General features: G+C 43.4%; 1 pseudogene; it reads right to left on the bottom strand.

Annotated features, from left to right (window-relative positions):
* LOC120443545 overlaps window positions 1-7,541 on the bottom strand; it is a 42,865-nt pseudogene extending 35,324 nt beyond the window's left edge.
* Window positions 7,542-16,840: the final 9,299 nt, after the last annotated feature.

The raw sequence follows: 16,840 nt of genomic DNA, 5'->3' as shown, positions 1-16,840 counted from the left end.
GCGATGTTGGCCAATCTCCTTACTGTCGTGAAACTGAGTTGTCGCCCGGGTTTCCTGTTCTTACTCGAAACATGTTTGGTGTGGTTCTTCATCAGTGTTTAGCCCTCCTGTTTCACGGTTTGACGTGTTGTGCATTCAGAGATGCTTGTCTGCATAGCTTGGTTGTAATACAAGTTGGTGTTGCCTTCCTGTCAGCTTGAAGCAGTCTGGTCTTTTCTGACTTCTGACACCAACAAAGCATTTTCCCCCGGAGAACAGTTTTCCCTTCTTCAGTCCGTTCTCTGGAAACCCTGGAGATGATCATTCAGGAAAATCTCAACAAATCTGCAGTTTCTGAAATACTCAGACTAGCTTATGTGGCACCAACAACAACCACGCCATGTTCAAAGACACTCAAATCACTGAAATTGAGGAATCTTAAAGTTTATGTCATAAATACGTGCTTTTGAAATCATTTAGTTTGGTGTGCATATTTTCTAATGTGGCCCTCGCTCACGGCATCTCCCTGCTCTTAGCATTCAGCTTTCAACATGTCGTTTCCTACTCTTGGGTCTATGGTATTAAGGAGAGGAGCACAGCCTCGGCTGTAAAGCCCCTCCTACCAGCAGCAATAAGCTTTTGTCTCCGAGGCACAGCCAGTCAGAAGAAATTAGTTTTAATTAAAGCTGCTATCCAAGAATTAAAAAAAAAATGGAGCTGAAATATTTAATTTAATGTTTATTTCTTTAAACATTTGTATTACATTTGGGCCTCTGAGGATCTGTGCAGAAATGTTTTTATTTTTTTATTGCCCAAATTTACTGTTTTCATTACATAAGTGTCTGCTGGATGTACCAATCACTAAATCTGTTGTATGTCAGTGTTTCTTGTGCTCTCTCTAAATCGGTAAAACAGTAACAACAGGCTGCATCGTGCAGACCAATTTTAAAAGCTCCTGTTAATCCTACAGATGGAAGTTATTTTCTGTCACCACATCCAACTGTAAAAGTGTCAGTGAAAGGACTCCTCTGTATCAGTTCTGCTGTTATCAGCTGGGACACAGACACAGAGAATCAGAATCAGAATACTTTATTGATCCCCAGGGGAAATTATTTTTTGTTACAGTGCTCCATTATAAACAAACATTAACAGAGACAGACACAATATATACAGGCATATATATACATAAAAGTCACTTATTAATAAATAGCTGAAAAGAACATGTGCAAGAAGGGTGTAGCTGTTGCAGTAAACAGTGTGTTAAGTGGAGGAGTTGTACAGGGTGATGGCCACAGGCAGGAATGATTTCCTGTGTCGTTCAGTGGTGCATTATGGGTAATCTCAGTCTCTCACTGAACGCGCTCCTGTGACTGACCAGCATGTCATGGAGTGGGTGGGAGGTGTTATCCAACATTGTCTTTATCTTGGACAACATCCGCCTCTCCGACACCACCTTGAGGGAGTCCAGCTCCACCCCCACAACATTACTGGCCTTACGAATCAGTTTATCGAGTCTGTTGGCATCTGCGACCCTCAGCCTGCTCCCCCAGCATGCAACAGCATAGAGGATCGCACTGGCCACAACAGACTCGTAGAAAATCCTGAGCATTTTCTGGCAGATGTTGAAGGACCTCAGTCGCCTCCAAAAATAGAGACGACTCTGGCCCTTCCTGTAAAGTGCTGTGGTGTTTTTAGCCCAGTCCAGTTTATTGTCAATGTGGACTCCGAGGTATTTATAGTCCTCCACAATGTCAACACTGACCCCCTGGATTGAAACTGGGGTCAAGTGTTTCCTGGTCTTCCTGAAGTCCACTATCAACTCCTTGGTCTTTGCCACGTTGAGCTGCAGATGATTCTGCTCACACCACATGACAAAGGAGTCGACCACAGCCCGGTACTCTGTCTCATCATCCCTGCTGATGCATCCAACCACCGCAGAGTCATCAGAAAACTTCTGAAGATGGCAGGTCTCTGTGCAGTGGCTGAAGTCTGTGGTGTAGAGGGTGGAGAGGAAGGGGGAGAGGACGGTCCCTTGTGGTGCCCCTGTGTTGCTGATTACCTTGTCAGACACACACTGTGGGAGACGTACATATTGTGGTCTTCCTGTCAGGTAATCAACAATCCAGGACACCAGAGAAGCATCCACCTGCATCGCTGCTAACTTATCACCCAGGAGGGTTGGCCTGATGCTGTTGAAAGCACTGGAAAAGTCAAAAAACATGACCCTCACAGTGCTCGCCGGCTGGTCCAGGTGGGTGTAGACACGACTGAGCAGATAGATGATGGCGTCCTCTGTTCCGAGACGAGGCTGATAAGCAAACTGAAGGGGATCCAGATGTGGTCTGACGATGGGTCGCAGCTGGTCCAGGATGAGCCTTTCCAGGGTCTTCATGATGTGGGAGGTCAGTGCCACGGGCCTGTAATCCTGGGGGCCACTGGGACGTGGCGTCTTTGGAATAGGGACGAGGCATGATGTCTTCCACATCACTGGGACCCTCTGCAGACTCAGACTCAGCATAAACAGTTGATGAAAGACTCCACACAGCTGGGGGGCACAGGCCTTGAGGACGCGGGGACTCACTCCGTCTGGTCCAGCAGACATGCCTGAGTGAAGTCTCCTCATTTGCATCTGAACCTGGTATTGAGTGAAGGTGATGGGTGGGGGAGGGGTGTCAGGAATCTCACAGGAGGCAACAGCGCAATGTGGAGAGAGAGGCTGGCACAGTGGTGTGGCTCTGGACTCCAGGCTGACTACAGGTGAGGTTGTGGGGGTGTGAGCAGACACTGTGGTGTCGAATCTATTGAAAAACCGATTCAACTCGTTAGCTCTGTTCTCACCTCCCTCAGCTCCCCTGCTGTTGGTTGGCCTGAATCCAGTGATGGTCTTCATGCCCCTCCACACCTCTCTCATGCTGTTCTGCTGGAGTTTCTACTCCAGCTTCCTCCTGTAATTGTCCTTAGTCTCTCTGATCTTGCCCTTTAGTAACACCTGGATCTTCCTCACCTCCTATTTATAGGGCTTTGGAGCGTGATGTCACGGGAGGTGGGCCACGCCCCCTTCCGCCATGACAGTAGGCTAGACACAGGATACAGCTTCAGCTATGGCTCGTACGTGATGTGTTGTCAGTTGCAACGTTAGATCACACGATCGTGAAGGCAAGAAGCTGGATAATGGGCTCTCTTTTAATCGTTTTCCATCCTGGAGGCAACGTGAGGGATCCCATGTATCCGATATTACTAAACAAAGACGTCAGGCTTGCATTGCAGCGGTGAGACGAGCGGGTCGAGTTCTGTGCAATCCCAGCTTTTTGTTGGTTTGCTCTCCGCATTTTCTTTACGGTGAGTTCTAAATTAATTCATATCACTCTTAAGTGTTAAGGGCCTTTAAGTGTTTTTTCAATGTGCTGAGGTCATAGATAATGAGATAAAACATGCTAATGTGTGATGCTGCAGAACCACGTCATGTCATCATGTCGACTGAGTAGCTTATGATTTAGCATTATTGCAGGCAAAGCAGCATATGAAATGGATGTAACAAATCCAGACTGGGCACCAACACTGCACATGGGCCTCTAAAAACATACTAAATTGCTCTCATTGTACACTAATCCGCACATAACTTCCAGATGAATCACACACCTGTCATGTGCACTAATTTTATCTTACAGGCTTTTGTTATGCAGCTGCAGAGTCTGAAGGTGTGCCACGTGCAGAAGTGATCGATGAAGATCTGACAGAAGAACAACAACAAAATCACCATGTCATAGAGGCAGTGGACAGCAGTTGTGTTGGACAAGTGGAGGTTGAGGTACCAGCTGCAAATGTGGACAGTGGCGATCGGACAGACAGCATCACGGAAGCTAAAGGGCAGACGAAGGATTGTGTGTGCAATGAACAGGGCAGAGCAGAGATAAACACAAGGTTTGCTGTGTTTTGGTGAATATGTGCCCCAGTGTGGTTGTCAAACCAGCGCCAAATGAAACTTGCTCTTGTTGAGTATTCATAAAGCTGTTGTGTTGCATGTGTGGTTCATTGTAAATAACTGTACTTTGTGTGAAGTAGTTTCAATAAAACAGAAAATAGTATCTTTGTTTGTTTTTTTATTCTTGATCTGTTCACAAGTACATAAAAACGAAATGCAAACTATTCACATGGCAACACACAGCTGGCATCAATCTTGAACCACAAAATGAAACATTACAGGCTATTTAGAGCAGCACGTTGTTTGAAGAAGTATTTCCCAACAAGTTCAGGAAGACACACTTTAAGAAAGAAGTCTTGTTCTTGCTTTAAACGTGGTTCCCAGAAATCCACTTCAGGGAAGATGCGTATCACAGCAAGGTCTCTCTGTGTCCACACAACGAGGTCACAGTGCTTGGACTGCAGTTTCATTCAGTCGTGAGTGCTGTACCTGAAACACACAAAAACCACTTTTAATAAAAGGTCTGTAATGAACCAAGGCTAATATAGATGGGTTGGCTGTACGTGCAAATCAAAAACTGTAAGAAGGAAGTTGTTTAGAAAGTTATCAAGTTCAAACCGACTTACCTTTGTCTTAACGACAACGTACTCGCAGCGTGGAGGCTTAAAGACGGACAAATCTTGCACCCAGCCGTTCGTGAATTGGATGTGGGCCTGCAGGGATTTATAATTCTTAAACTGGGTTGCTGTGTATGCGCTGACTCCACAGACAAGGTATGCGAAGATCGGGATAGGAAAAAGGCGGTAGGTCGTCTGGGTTTCCACTCCGCTTCCTTATTTCATACGGGTCCACAATACCGATGCACGGAATTTTTTCAAAGTACCGTCTCTTGGCATCTGGGCGCAATCGGTGGCGATACAGCCCTTTGTCTTTTGCGCTGATTTTGAGCATGTTTCTGGCAGTCCCGATTCCAATACTCGAACACTGTGCGCTTGTTTTGCCTTCTAGCCTACTGACATGGCGCCGCGATCCCACAATGCACTGCGGCGTGACGTCAACTCCAAAGCCCTATTGCCCCCTCTGAAAGCCCTCTTCTTGTCTTGAGGAGAGCTTTGATGTCCTTAGTCACCAACGGCTTGTTATTTGGGTAACAATGAACAGTCTGAGCTGGAACAATGGAGTCGGTGCAGAAAGTTCTGTAGTCTGTGATACACTCAGTAAGCCAGGGGTGTCCAAACTTTTTTCACTGAGGGCCACATACATAAAAATATAGGAGGGGCTGGGCCACTTACTAGAAATTAGGTATATAACCTTAACTGTAGTGTATTAAAGTTAGAAAAATCACTTAAAAGTGGTCAAATGTGTTATATTGTTAAATATAATTAAAGACAAAACTGCCTTCATCACAGCTTTCCATAAATGGATCTTTATTGATTTATTCAGAAAAAGCTTTGGTAGCTCATTCTCAGAACAGCGGCAGATTTCTTCTTGGACAGCAGATTTACAGCACAGAGAAAAAACAATAAAGGGGAAAATGGGACGGGGACATTTCAAGCTTGTTATTTAAGTTCTTAGGCTTAGCAACACACCTGTTAACGTTCGTTTGAAACGGTTATCAACATTAACAGACTGAACTGGACTTAATAACAGGAGTGCAAATAATTTTAGTAAATTATTCTGGTGAGTATCAGCTGCGCTGGGTATGTAAATCGGGCCATCCAGCCGCGGTGCTCATCGTACGCCACTCGTGCCAAAAATCCGGACAAATGTCACTTGATCAAGGAGCAGATCTGCATCAGATGAGATCAGCTGACTTTGCGTGTGCGTGTGCTGTGCACAGCGGTGTGTACTCTGTGTGTTAACAAGAAAAATGCATATAAGAAAGTGGTGCGCAAAAGCAGGGTAGTGACAGAATTGATGCGCATTATTGATATTTGAAGCATGTGTACCTGCACATGCATGCTTATTAACACACGGGTACTGTGGAATATATTTTTTACTCACCTAAAGCACTCGTGCTCTCGTCCACTCCCCGCAAAAAAAATTAGCAGCTGTGCGGTGTCTGTGGCATTGGTGCTCAGATCGCATGCGATGGAGTAAAAATCAAAAGCACAGCTTTATCAGACAGCTGCAGTTTAATGTTGGCTGGCGAGTCTTCAGTGTGTGGCACAACTGTATTTCTGGACATGCTGACGTTGAAGTCCTGCACTTTTTCCGGGCACATTATTTCGGTGACTTTAATGAGGCTGTGTTTTATGAGGTCTCCATCTGAAAAAGGCTCGCCATGTCTTGTGATGAGTTGGGCGACCTCATAGCTGCTATTGGAGCCTTTTCCTGGACAATTTGAGCACGAAAAAAAACACGGTTGCTGACCCCGCAGGAGAGCTACCCTTTGCTTTAATTCCTGCTCTCGCTCAGCACCAGTGTAGGATGCATAGGCCTGATGTTTGGTTTCATAATGACGTCGTACATTATACTCTTTCATAACTGCCACAGTTTCAGTGCAGATCAAACAGACACACGTCCCCTTGAATTCTTTGAAGAAATATTCACTCTCCCACCGTGTCTGAAATTTTCTGCACTCACTTTCTACCTTTCGCTTCTTTGGTTCTGCCATGTTCAGTAACTTGGGGGGTAAATTTCTTCTGTGATTGTCCTTTTTGGTGGAGCAACTGCCTTGATCAACAGTAGCTCCCCCTGGTGTTAAAACTAAGAAGTGCAATACACTCAAGCAAAAGTTGAAGTGCGAGCCATATTCTATTCTATTTATAAAATTACTTGAGGGCCAATTAAAAATGGACTGCGGGCCAAATGCGGCCCGCGGGCCGGACTTTGGACACCCCTGCAGTAAGCCCATTGATGTGCTCGGCGTGAGGCTCACAGAGTGTTTCCCAGTCGGTCACCTCCAAACAGCCCTGTAGTTCCGCTAGGGCCTCCTCTGACCACCTCCTATTGCTCCTCGTGGTCACAGGTTCCCTCCTCACAATTGGCACATAGCGTGGGGTGAGGTGAGTCAGGTTGTGATCTGACCTACCAAGTGGGGGGAGGGAGGAGGAGCTGTATGCATCCTTGACATTAGCATACAGAAGGTCTAAAATCTTCTCTCCCCTGGTGGGACAGTCCACATATTGTCTGATGTTGGTAGTGTATTGTCCAGTGATACATGGTTGAAGTCACCCGAGATCACAATAAAGGCACTCGGGTGCTGAGTCTGTAACCAGGCTGTGGCAGAGTGAATAGTGTCACATGCAGCTGTGGGGTTAGCAGAGGGAGGGACATAAACAGCCACCAAGATGACATGAGAGAATTCCCTGGGTAAATAATACGGCCTGAGTCCTACAGCACACAGTTCAATGTCCGGGCAACAAATCCTTTCTTTGATTGTTATGTGGGCAGGGTTACACCACCGGTTGTTAACTAAAACAGCAAGCCCACCTCCTTTCCGCTTACCGCTAGCGATGCTGTCCCTGTCCGCCCGAACAGTGTGGAAGCCATCCACGGAAGCATTCTCGTCGGGAACGTCCTGGTGCATCCATGATTCAGTGAAACACATGAGGCTACACTCTTGGTATTCCCTCTGACTCTGTACCAGCGCTGAGAGCTCGTCGATTTTATTCGATAACGATCGCACATTTCCCATTACGATAGACGGCAGACATGGTTTATACCTCCTCCTTGCTTTGAGCCTCCGCTGTCTCACCATCTCCTTCTTTCTTCTCTTCTGTCCTTGACCTCTGCATCCCCGATGTGTTTTTCTCCAAATTTCAGCTGGTACTTCTGCGGGTCTGGCCAGCGAGCCGGCCGGCATCAGGGTGATCAGCTGATCTCTGGAGTAAACAGTCCACGCGTGTAGGAGATGTGCCGCGGTCCCGTTCCTTGATAAAAGTAATAGTTCCACGGCCACCAGAAGAACAAAAACTCTCTCAATCCACATGATTGAGTGAAAGATAATAAACGGATGAAAATACAAGTCAGAAAAAAAAAAGAATACTTAAGAAAACAGAGCTAAACTAAGAGAAAAAGCAGGAGCGACTGTAACAGGCTGCACGCTGGTTGGCGCATGCGCACTTCACTTCACAGAGCTGGTGTGAATGACGCTGCTCCGAGCGCAGGCAGGCATTACCCAGGGGCACATATCTTTAGCAGAGCTAAAGGTGAAGACTAACAGCTCCTGTCTACAAAGACTGACGTAAACACACCCAAACACATGGAACCATTTTCCTAATAAAATCCGGAGAGCCACACAAAGACTCTCAGGCTTATGACTCATTTACCCCAAAGTGTCCATGCAGAGCAGTTTCACACTGATTCTTCTAAAACAATAAATCTATGTCACATAACCTCAAACAGAAGTATGTAGCATGGCTGCAGGCAGCAGCAGCTGCTTGGACAGCTCGGGCTTCTGTATGGGAGATGGTTCTTAGAAACCATACGAGTCCCAGGTGGGCAGGATGCCACCTTCCCAGAGCTTGGATAGGAAGTCAGGACTGCCACTAGGCTGACCAGCCGTACAGTAAATCTTGCCTTTATTATGTAACCCACTGGATGGTTTGCTGCTGGAAAATGTGCTCCTAGCCTGAGGATAGACAGGTGGGTGGATAATGTTTGGAAACAGTCGCCGTCTGGCACATGTTCATATGAATAAATATGTTTTACTACTTACTATCACTCAGCAGTCAGCGAAAGCTCTCAAAGTGATGGCTGCAAATCCAAGCCATCTTCTCTTACCCTGCTCCTGTGTGCTTCTGTTAGAACAAACAGAGAAGAACGTGAGCAGTTTGCATGAGCATATGTTACAGTTCACAGGGCGCAAGAGCACCGACTGCAAAACACTTCATCCTGAGAGGTTTTCTTGCAGCACAGCAGGCAAGGGAGTGCTACAGAGAGCTGTGCTGGATTAATGTAGTATCCACGCACTATAATGCTAACTGTGCAGTGACACAGACAGGAGACAGGGAGAGGTAAGGATACTTTTTCCAATTATATACCTGCATGAATACATGCTATGACCTTATAAACATATGGACTGGTGGATACAAAGAAACACAGCCCGTGTTTGAAATCGCCGTATGCTTCCAGGTTCACAGAAACATATGATGGATAACGTGTAGCCCGGCTAGCGAGCTGATGTGCATTAGTTCAATTGCACGTCAACAATATGAACTGTGATTCATTACTGCACTGCTATTTAATTTCTTTAAGCTTGAAGCTTCCCAATCATCAGCACTACAAACCAAAGCAGCTGATTTTATCACAAGCCATTAAATTATTTGTCAAAATATTAAAATCTTGTCATACTGGTGTAAAAGACCAAGATCATTCGCAGAGGTGACTGAAGGGAGGCCAAGAGTGAAACAGGTGGATCCACAGGAAATCAAAATATTTAATCACCTTTAAAGTCAGTGTTGAAGTAGCTGGTGCTACCCCATGTCCGCCCCTCTTTAGAAATCCCTCTGCCACTTCAGTGCCGCTAAGGAATGGTCACAAAATTCACCCACTCAAATACATTATCTGTCACGGCTAACGGAGTGAGCCGTGTGGAGGAATAAATGAGGACCCAAAATGCAGGCACTCGCTGAGATGCGAGGGAGGTTTGTTGCAAAATGGAACTAAAAGCAACCTAAACAGGGAAAAACTAAACAGTAAACCTGAACATGAAGGAAGGGGAGCGGAGGTATACGAAGGATGACATGAACACACACAGACAAACCAGCGATCAGCACACGAGTTCACACGACTTAAATACACCCTGAAGAACACTGGGAGATTACACACAGCTGGACCTGATGAGCCTGACGAGACGGGGGAAGCAAAACTGAACACATTGACATAAGACATGGACCTTCAAAGTAAAACAGGAAACAAACAATTCACAAAGACGCAGACTTGACACTGAACTAAACCTACACTAAACACGAGGGCACAAGAACAAAACCTAAGAACTAAACCCTAAACCAGGATAAACTGAAACATAGAATTATAATAATAATCAACAAAGCATAACAAGAGAACCAGAATACCACCCATAATACAGAAAAATATAAGAAACTGAAAATGCTGGGTCAAAATGACCCAGATCCATGACATTATCAAAGAATCAAATAGTTTGTTGCTATCCCCCCTCTCCCTTTGCTTTACAAAGCAAAAAGCTCTCCTGCACAACACCACTGTGACCTTCTCCAGGTAAACCTAGCATGCTACAAATCTGCCACAACTTTCCAGAGTCATAGGAGAGAGGCTTGAAGTGAAAAAGTAATCAAATAGTTTCAAGTCACACTTCGAACGCCAAAAACTCCAAGTTGGTCCATTCACTCTCTGGGAACTCTTAATGTCTCATCTTATTGTATGGCAACTGCATGAGCCATGGGAGAAGTCACACAAAAGAAGTGCTGATGACTTAACTTTGCTAACATCTAACAGTTAGGATCATTGGCAGAGAGGCATGTGAGGAGCATCACACAAAGAATCCCGAGTTGCTTTCTGTACACACAGCATGAAATTAGCTTTAATTTGGATCCTATGAGGTGTTGCTGGGACCGGAAGACAAGGCAACTTATTTTGATCAGTATTATATTATTATATTAACACAAGTGAAGGACAAATCTGGAGAGTGCACAGCCTCCTAAACCGTGATCACAGTGGCCTTTAGAGGCAGCAAAATGATCAGATTGCTGATATGCTAACAGCAAAAGTTATCTCTCCTAATACTACAGGATAGATCCATCGGTTCACTGCAACAGGCCCTTTAGGCGGCCATGTTTACCTCCCCTTCCTTCGTCTATCCACAGCACTGTGTGCGACGTCACGTGAGCTGAAGGAATTTACACTGGAATGAAGTGCCGGGTATTCCGTGTCTGGCTTTAATGAGGTTTTTCCAACACTAGAGAGCACAATAAATTCTGAGCTGTAGTGGAAAGAATCAGACAATGAGTGAGCCTCTGAGAAGCTCATTAGAAATGAATGGAAATTGACATAATACAGTGGGCAGATGAAGCGATTTTCTTATTGCTTCTATTAGCAGGTATTTAGTGCAGTAGAGCTACTGGTGGACAGACACGAGTGCAGCTGTGGAAAAGGGAGAAATCATTGCGGTCAATCCTTCTCAGACAGCTGTCATCATTGTCCCTGAATCTTTGAACGTAATGGAACAAACCTTTTGCATAACTGCAAGATGTCAACTGCAATGATCACCGGTCGCTTGAAAGACAGAGTTATTATTTTCTGTGGATACAAAGGGCTAATGAATCTGGCAAGGTCGGGATTTGTGGAATATTCCATTGAATCCAACCCCTCCGTTGATTGGGAATGTATGACGTGTATTAGTCATGCAGTGTGTTTTATTTTTCCTGGCATTGATGCTCACCACAGCATTATTGCTCAGAAAACTGCAGCATCCAGTGTGTCTAAGAACCCGCCTCGGGCCGTTCGCGACCTGCAGATAAGCCCAGAATGTAAACAAGTCATAAATGCATCTGCAGTAAAAGTTTACAAGTCTGAGCCCAGTATTATGTAATGGAGTTGTATAATGGAAGCAATGCATGTGGGTTGGGAGTGAATAACTGCTCCGTCACCCACTAATTCATATTCATCCACCTGTGTAATCCAAACGAGCTGTAGTTGATTTGGCCTTTAATGGCTGATGAAGGCCACAGAGAGAAGGATCACTTCTCTCTGTGGCACTGGAAGGAATTTACACTTCATTCCAGTGTAAATTCCTTCACTTTAAATTATCCAATGTGCATCTTTAAAAAAAAAAAAAACAATTGTGTGTAAAACATTTTAAATATTTAGATTTATCCAACATGGGCCGTGGGAAGAGAAGGACTTCCTGTGATGGGCCTACGATTAGCCAGATAACCCAAATAACTCCAGCTTAGCCAAATTTTCATCCACCGGTCATGTCTGCTCCACTAAATATTTCTGGGAATGACTATGAAAGGCAACTTGTTACCAGAACCAGGGTTTGATATTAATATATAATAATTTCCCTTAAAGAAAAGGTTCTTAGCTTTAAAAACACTCCAATATTCAGGGCTATGAATTAATGCACAAGACTCAGTTTTCCCATCCTGTACCAGTACACCAGTCCTGATGCCATCATGAATTTTACTACGACTGTCTACAATGCTGATGTTATGAAATATAAAATGTATGAAATAAGATTTGCTTCAGATTCAGATTGAAACCCCGGACCTCTCCCACCTCTTCATGGTTTGGCTGCTCTTTGTTTGTTCTTCAGTGAAATCCGACTTCATGAAAGCAGCTTGTGAACTGAGCAGGTTTAAGTTTGTAGCCCGTCAGAAATGAAACTTTCCACTGAAATTCTTTGTTCAAGGTTCAGGCCGCACGTTTGGTTAAAGGTGGAAATTTTGACTGTTTCACATTCTCGTCTCCCACAGCAGTAAACATCCATTATGCTTCAGTATAGGTCCACATAAACAAGTGAAGCACACTCCCACTGTGTCTCTGGTGCGTTCTTCTGCACAGGTGTGTAAACCCGGACCACCGAGGGTTTGAAGCCAGTCAATCACTTCTACCCTAAGGGTTACTGCAGATGGCCTGCAACACATGCACACTGGCGAGATGGAGCTGACATGTGGAGCAACAATCCACTGAAATCTTTTCATTTTGTAGCATCTCGTCTGCCAAGCCACACAGGAACGATGCCTCCCACAGTTGTTGCCTTTGACAGCAGCTGTGGCTTTTTGTTATAAATGAAACAAAAACATAGCACTTAGCTCTGGCGGCAACCGTCATCAAGGCAGACAATGGAAGAACTCACATTTCATCAACACAAATCAAAAGAATGAAACAGCAGATGAATGGCTTGCAGGCTGCTCACTGTGACAGCACACGATTGTGCTTTAAATATTTGGTCCTTTGTTTTACCAAAGAGATGGCGGTGCCATCACATAATGACTTCTCTGGGGTCCTCTGAAGTGGGAAGTTTGGGTTTTTTTTATAGAGAAATATATATTTCACAATAGAAGATTATTTAATAGGCTGGTTTCATTTCAGTTTTGTAAGTATTCTAAGGTACTGGTTGGTATTTGTGTGGGCAGATTTGCAACTGCCCGACCGGAAGCACCACAAACAGGATCTGAGCTTATCGAGGTAGCTTCAGTACCACCGGCAGTGTTACCCTGAGCAGGAGGCAGAGCAGCACCTGAAGGTTAGTGGTTCGATCCCTGGCTGCTCCAGTCTATAACCAAAACTCCACGAGCAAGATACTGAGCCCCAAATTGCTCTTTGATACACCCCGTGGGAATGGGAATGCTAGAAAGCACTGAAACAGAGAAGAATGTGCTCTGAGTGCTCAGTCGGAGTAGAAAAGTCCGTCTAAATATACCACCAATGATAAAGCTTGAAATAAATGTTTAAAAAGTCTCTACACCTGATGTTTGGCCTATAGAAACTGTACATAGCCATCCCAGATGGGGAGAAGGTTCTGCAGCTGTCAGTGCACAATAGAGGCACAACTTTTTATGTCCAATACCGATACTGTATATCGGATCGGTCCATCCCTAGTGCACAAGGTACCCAGAAGTCTTGTTGTTGAATAATACTAAATGGCCACAGCCAACTGCTCTTTAACGTTTTTAACAGATAAAATATGCACCATTTATACACCTAACAGTATAACAGTAACACTAAACATAGAACAGTGCTCTGGAATACAAAGACAAAACATAAATACTTATTCTGCTTATTTAAATACTTATTTACTTACATAAATACTTAAACATAAATATCTGGAGCAAGACAGACTTCAGTCTTTACTATCAGACTCTAAACTTAATTATGTGTGTCTGTCTGAAACATCATCAGGTGAAATATGCTGATGACATAGAGTTATATGTACATATGAACACACCTCAGACAAGTTACTGAATTAAAATCGAACATGCAAAAAGTTGTAAAGTGGCCAAAAATAATGTTTTACTCAGAATATAGAAAAATGATGTTTTTGGTTTTCCCAAATATGTTCATGGAAAAGACTTAAAAATATTTTGTGTTTACTTCAGATTACACTCTTACATCTAAAAAGTAGACTTAAAAAATATAGCACAGTTATTATATTTTATACATATTAGGAAATCATTAGTAGTTTTTCAAAGACGTACTTGAACACAATGATTCTCTCTTATCTCCATTTCTGTCACTAAATGTGACCTGTGAAAGAAACATGGCATCCAGTATGTCTAGTATATTTTCTCTTCTGGACAGAAATTCATAAAAATATCACCATTTTTAAAAACGTACTAAATATAAAAGGTGAATGTAATATTAAATCAGAGAACTGTATAGAACATTAGATTCTCGATAATGCTAGTTTTTGAAGAGATTTGTTTGGCCCTGTTCTGAACAGAACCACCAGGCCCACCACAAGGGGGCGCTGTGGCTTGCCTAAGCAAAGCTTCCTGACCTTCCGCTATAAAGCAAGTAAAGCTTGGAATATTCTTCCAAAGTATTTGACAAATTGTACAGATTTCCATATCTTCTATAGTCATGTGAAAAATGGATTTTTAGTCTCGTGAGCATTAATTTCATTATATTTGTTTGTTTGCAGTGATTGACATTTACTTGTGTTGTTTACCAATTGTTTGTGTATTCTCAAAGTAGTATTTTGACTTTATTCCCAAAATAGCATTTTAGTGTAATCTCTAAATTTCAACTTTATTCTCAAAATAAACAATTACACTGAAAAAAGAAGCTTCTATTTTTAACACTGCAGAAATGCTGAAAGCTGAATGATAGAAAGGCTCTCGGTGATCATCTGTGGTGCCACATTAGCCAATGTGCAGTTCCACTAGGAAATGAATTGTGCTAATGATAATATGAACTAACCAGTTAAAAGTTAGAACAAAGGAAAATACTGTCAAAACATTTGAAATGTATTTTTAAATGTATATTATAATCATATTCTATAGTTATTCTATTTCTAATTGATAGTAGGCTAAACGTAATCATTTTAGGTAGAAGTCATCAAAGCTTATAACTCCAATCCTAACCATAACCTAGCCCTGTCCTCTGTTAGGAGTGTTGGATAAAGCACATGAACTCCCATGATCCGCTCATCTCGGAATCACAAAAACCTGTGACCGAGTTCTCTTTTCCTGGCCAGGTCTGAAAAAACATGTGACCACATTTTGTAAGATGTGCAGCGTTTGCCAAATGGTACCACCTGTACCAATCAAACCAATTCCAGCAGTTGGTGAACCTTCTGAACGTGTGTTGGTCGACTGTGTAGGCCCTCTACCAAAAACCAAAAATGTGAGTCAGTTTCTTCTTACCATTATGTGTGCTTCCACTTGTTATTCCTCTCCAAAGAATCGTTTGGACTTCCTAGAGTGGTGCAGACCAGCCGAGGCACTAATTTTCAGTCTAAGATTTTTAAACAGACACTGGAATCAGAAACTCTGAAGGCCATGATGTGCAAATATTGTCTCTGGAATGGGAGAAACTGGGATGAAGAGCTACCTTTTCCCCAGTTTGCTGCTCATGAGGCTAAGCAGGAATCCCCTTGAGGCACTGCTAAACTCATGTTTGCTCATTGTGTCAGAGGACCTCTAAAGGCACTAAAGGACGTTGGATGCCGACTCACCACCACAAACAAATGAGCTTGAGTTTGTCACACAATGTCGAGAGTGTCTACATCATTCCACAGCCAGAACCTTTCTGTCAGCTTCTCAGGGTAATATGAAGCAGCTTTATGACAGGAAGGCTGTACTGCACTCATCCCAACCTGCTGACAGAGTGCTTGTGTTGGTGCCTACCTCTGGTCCAGCCCTCTCAGCAAAGTTTACAGGTCAATATGTTGTAAAACCAAAGTGAGTAACACTGATTGCATTATTCATGTGAATCTGCTAAAGCAGTTTTATTCCAGGGAAGATGCTGAAAAGAGATCAAATGAAGAAAATCTCTGAATCTGCTACTGATATTTGTCTTTTGACTGTACCAGGAGACTATGGTGATGATCAGCAATGTTTCAGGTTTTCAAACTCTGTGATTCTTGACGACTTGGATGCTTGCCTCTCTTATCTTTCAGGTGATTTGAAGCAGGATGTGAAAAACCTGATCCGACCCCATCCCACTCCGTTTGGTAACGTAGCCTCCAGGACAACTCTGTTGGAACATGTTGGTGATGCCACTCCAAACAAACAACATGCACATCGTTGTCCTCCATGAAAACAAGAACCGATGAAGAAACAGGTAGAATACCTTCTTGAACATGACCTAGCTGGACTGAGTCAGCGCTCTTGGGAGTTCTCCTTGTCTGTTAACTCCAAAGTCAAATGGCTCTCCTCGGTTTTGCTGATGTTTGGAGCTTAGGGCTTGTACTTTTTTGTCAGATAAGAATTTTTTTTTGGTTTTTTTGTTTTGGCCTTGGAGACCCTGAAGTTTATATCTTCCTTTCTGTTCATTGTAAGTCACGAGTGCAACACTGAAATTGTGAAAATAAATCACTTTAATGCTGAACTGGGTTTTGCTCAGTGGTTTTAATTTATGGGATGCTAGAATTACTCTGAATCTGACACAAAAGTACATTTTGTGTTCCCGAGGGTTGTAACAAGCTCACATAACATAGCATCCATCCATCTATAGATAGATCCATATCTATCCATAACACACACCAATTAAACCAGTTAAACTGCAGGAATGTCTTAAAGACATAAAGACCTGGATGGCCGCTAACTTTCTGCTTCTTAATTCAGATCAAACTGAGGTTATTGTACTCGGCCCTGAAAATCTTAGAAATATGGTATCTAAGCAGATTCTTACTCTGGATGGCATTACCTTGGCCTCCAGTAACACTGTGAGGAACCTTGAGTCATTTTGACCAGGACATGTCCTTCAATGCACATATTAAACAAATATGTAAGACTGCTTTCTTCCATTTGCGCAACATCTCTAAAATTAGAAATATCCTGTCTCAGA

This window comes from Oreochromis aureus, linkage group 14 (assembly GCF_013358895.1).
Source record: "Oreochromis aureus strain Israel breed Guangdong linkage group 14, ZZ_aureus, whole genome shotgun sequence".
Classification (NCBI taxonomy): Eukaryota; Metazoa; Chordata; class Actinopteri; order Cichliformes; family Cichlidae; genus Oreochromis; species Oreochromis aureus.
Note: the sequence above shows the minus strand (reverse complement) of the source record. Positions and strands in the feature narration are given on the sequence as shown.